The sequence below is a fragment of the Anopheles stephensi genome, unplaced genomic scaffold (genome assembly GCF_013141755.1).
Source record: "Anopheles stephensi strain Indian unplaced genomic scaffold, UCI_ANSTEP_V1.0 ucontig146, whole genome shotgun sequence".
Lineage (NCBI taxonomy): Eukaryota > Metazoa > Arthropoda > Insecta > Diptera > Culicidae > Anopheles > Anopheles stephensi.
In genome coordinates, this window is record NW_023405065.1 from 80,001 (window position 1) to 83,866 (window position 3,866).

At 56.0% G+C, this 3,866-nt stretch overlaps 1 non-coding gene across 1 annotated transcript; it reads right to left on the reverse strand.

Annotated features, from left to right (window-relative positions):
* Positions 1–217: 217 nt before the first annotated feature.
* On the reverse strand, positions 218–375 carry LOC118515386. Its single transcript, XR_004907067.1, has one exon. It is a non-coding gene; the product is annotated as a 5.8S ribosomal RNA (ribosomal RNA).
* Positions 376–3,866: the final 3,491 nt, after the last annotated feature.

The window sequence follows — 3,866 nt, forward strand, 5'->3', positions numbered from 1 at the left end:
CTTGACGCGCGCTCGCTCTTCACCCATGCTCACATGTGTGTGTGTGTGTTTAGGTTTGTGTACCATACCTCGTATGTCTCTCTGTGTTAGCACTCTCACTTTCAGCGCCCACGGTCCCGACAAGGATGCGGATCCGAGCACGCCATGCTGCGACAGCCTACCCCCCTATGATGGGGTCAGGACGGTCAGTTTGGTTAGAGTGTTGAGATAACTTGGTAGGCACTCAAGGATGTGTGCATCGGTCGGGTTGAGTCGTCCGATGCGCCATATGCGTTCAACGTGTCGATGTTCATGTGTCCTGCAGTTCACATTCTGACGCGCATTTAGCTGCGGTCTTCATCGATCCATGAGCCGAGTGATCCCCTGCCTAGGGTTTAACGTACACACCGAACTAGTTGATGAATGGAACCGAAGTCCATCCATCCATTATACACAAACCAACACACAACTCTGGTTCCCTAGTACCACACTGCAGGCGCCCACGGCCCCGACGGTTGCGGAGCCGAGCACGCCAAAGTGCGACTGTCGATCACCCCGTTGTGACACGACAATCAGTCAGTGTATAAGGTACCCGGTACTACCAAAGTGTGCATCTTTACTGACCTGCGCCGAGGCAGTGGTATGTGTATCCCTTTGAAAGAGTTGCTTTCGCTCAACTCTACCAAGTGTGCTACACCATCTTGTGGTTGTAGCGTGCGCGTCAGCATGTGATGCCGACGATGCGTTTGGCAACCTCACTCTCGGACTTGTTTGATGGGTAATGATATGTCCATTATACACATACCAACACACAACTCTGGTTCCCTAGTACCACACTGCAGGCGCCCACGGCCCCGACGGATGCGGAGCCGAGCACGCCAAAGTGCGACTGTCGATCACCCCGTTGTGACACGACAATCAGTCAGTGTATAAGGTACCCGGTACTACCAAAGTGTGCGTCTTTACTGACCTGCGCCGAGGCAGTGGTATGTGTATCCCTTTGAAAGAGTTGCTTTCGCTCAACTCTACCAAGTGTGCTACACCATCTTGTGGTTGTAGCGTGCGCGTCAGCATGTGATGCCGACGATGCGTTTGGCAACCTCACTCCCGGACTTGTTTGATCGGTAATGATCCTTCCGCAGGTTCACCTACGGAAACCTTGTTACGACTTTTACTTCCTCTAAATCATCAAGTTCGGTCAACTTCGGCCGTGCCAACTGCAGCTCACGAAGGAACCGCGGAAGGTATGCCTCCAGAGACCTCACTAAATAATCCATCGGTAGTAGCGACGGGCGGTGTGTACAAAGGGCAGGGACGTAATCAGCGCTAGCTAATGACTAGCACTTACTAGAAATTCCAGGTTCATGGGGACCGTTGCAGTCCCCAATCCCAACTAAATGAGCATTTGGGTGATTTCCCGTTCCTCTCGGAATGGGGGCGCCTATTGGCGAGAACACGCTGCTGCCCACATTGTAGCACGCGTGCAGCCCAGAACATCTAAGGGCATCACGGACCTGTTATCGCTCACTCTCACCTTGCTAAACACAAGTTGTCCCGCTAAGCAGGGCAAACTAGTGCGACGACCGCCCGCGAAGGCGCCGCCGCCCCGTAACGTCAGGTGCGCCCGGAGGCACACTGCTGACAGCGTTCTAGTTAGCTTGTTTGAGTCGCGTTCGTTATCGGAATTAACCAGACAAATCATTCCACGAACTAAGAACGGCCATGCACCACTACCCTTAAATTTGAGAAAGAGCTCTTAATCTGTCTTACCTCGATAAGTTCGGACCTGGTAAGTTTTCCCGTGTTGAGTCAAATTAAGCCGCAAGCTCCACTTCTTTTTTTTTTTTAAATTGCATTCGTTTATTCATTTAAATTTATAAATGTTTTGCCGCGTTACTTATTTATAAACAATAAACGATACAGAAACACGCATGAACAATTATAAAACGAATAAACCTCTCCATTGCCGGCGGCCTTCCCGACGGAGGCGTAGCCACCGGCTGCAATGGCGTCCCTGACTACATTTAGTAAGGGCACGCGCCCCGCCTAGCTATTCGTAAACGCAACATTAAAAATGAAGGACTTACGTTTACACACCTAACATTAACGAAGCGGGCGTGCCCGCGGTTCGTCGAGTCTCCATTTTTCCTAATACTAACGATGAGTATGTACGCACACACACATGCACACACATAATCACGCTAACACTTTGACGCTTACGGTGGGACAGAACAAACATCCGCACAAAACGTAAACGAACAAGACGGACCTAACTCTCACCGTGCACGCGCACGCTCTCTCTCCCACTGCTGGTCGGGTACGAACATCCGCACAAAGCGGACGACGCAAAATGCCGAACGTACCCGAACCGAGCGCACGCGCGCTCTCTCTCGCCCGACTGTGCTAGAACGAACGACCGCACAAAGCGGAGACGGCAAAATGCCGGTCTCGCCCGGTCGTGTTTTCGCACGCTCGCTGACTGGCCGATCGTTTCGGCCGTAACCGCTCCCACTCAACGCGTAGACGTGTTGGTGGTCGCGATGGCGGCTTCTACGTCGGCCGACATTAAGCCGCGATGGCGATCCTGTCGCTCGTGGCGGCGTTGGCGTTCTCGCGCGCGCCTGTTGGCCCGTCGTCGGGCTAGCTCCTCCTCCGTCGGCGGTGCTCTACTTCGACGAGTTCGGCCCGAACGCAATGGCGGCAATGTACCCGCGCGTAATTGGGCGCGGTATTCCCGCTGCCGTTGGTTCCGCCTTAGCCGACGACGAAGTAACACTTCGGCCGATGGCGGAACCCGTTCGGGCCGAACTGGGCGTTGACTCTCCTGCTGCTGATTGGACGGGTGCTGTTGTTGGTCCATGTCCATCTCCCCGATGGCGGATGTCTGCCGTTGCCGGCGTCTTCGCCGTTGGCCAGCGTTTCTGGCTTCACGGCGGACCTGTTGCCGAACGCGTTCCGCCAGCTCATTGGCGGAAACGATCCCGCCAGCGATGGCCGCGTTTTCGGCAACCTGCTGCTCCAGCCACCTTTGTTGTAGGAAGCTGCAGATCCGCCGTGCTGCCGTGGCCGTTCGCTGCCAAGCCTCCGGGCTCGACAGCAGAAAACGCTCCAGCTCATCGGGGGAAATGACGACGCCGTCCGCGTCCGTCAGGAACTGCACTCTTATGTCGGCGAACCTCGGACAGTGGAACACCACGTGCTCTGCCGACTCCACGGTGTTGTCGGCGCAGAATGGGCAGGTCGGGGCAGAGGTGAAACCCATAGCATGTAGGTACTCCCGGAAGAAGCCATGTCCGGAGAGTACCTGGCTAAGGAAGAAATCAACCTCGCCGTGCTTCCTACCTACCCAGCCGGCAATATCCGGCAGCACGCGGTGAGCCCATCGTAGGAACCTGCTCGCGGTCGGATGAGCGGCATCCTGGTCCCACGATGTCTGCCACTGTCTTATGGTTGCCGAGTGCTCCAGCCGCTTGATGACCTCCTTGTCTATCAGCACCCGCCTCTGCAACGCCCGTTGATGCCTGGTATAGCACCGCGCGATCTCGTCCACCTGCAGGTGTAGCGGGACCAGTCCAGCCAGCACTACCGCCGTGTCGTAGCCGACGGTACGGAAGGTCCTGGCGACACCTTTCGCCAAAGGTCGCTGCAGCTGCTCCAGTTTCCGCCTGCACCACTGGAACTTCACCGCCTCCGCCCAGATGGGTGCCGCGTATCGCACAACCGAGTCCGCCACTGCTGCCAGCAGCCGACGTTTAGCCATCCTCGGTCCGGCGTGGTTGGACATCACGCCGGTGGCCAGCTTCACCACACGGAGTGCCTTTGCGGTGGCCTTCTCGACGTGTGGCTTCCACGAGAGGTGGTCGTGAAGCATGACCCCGAGGTAGCGT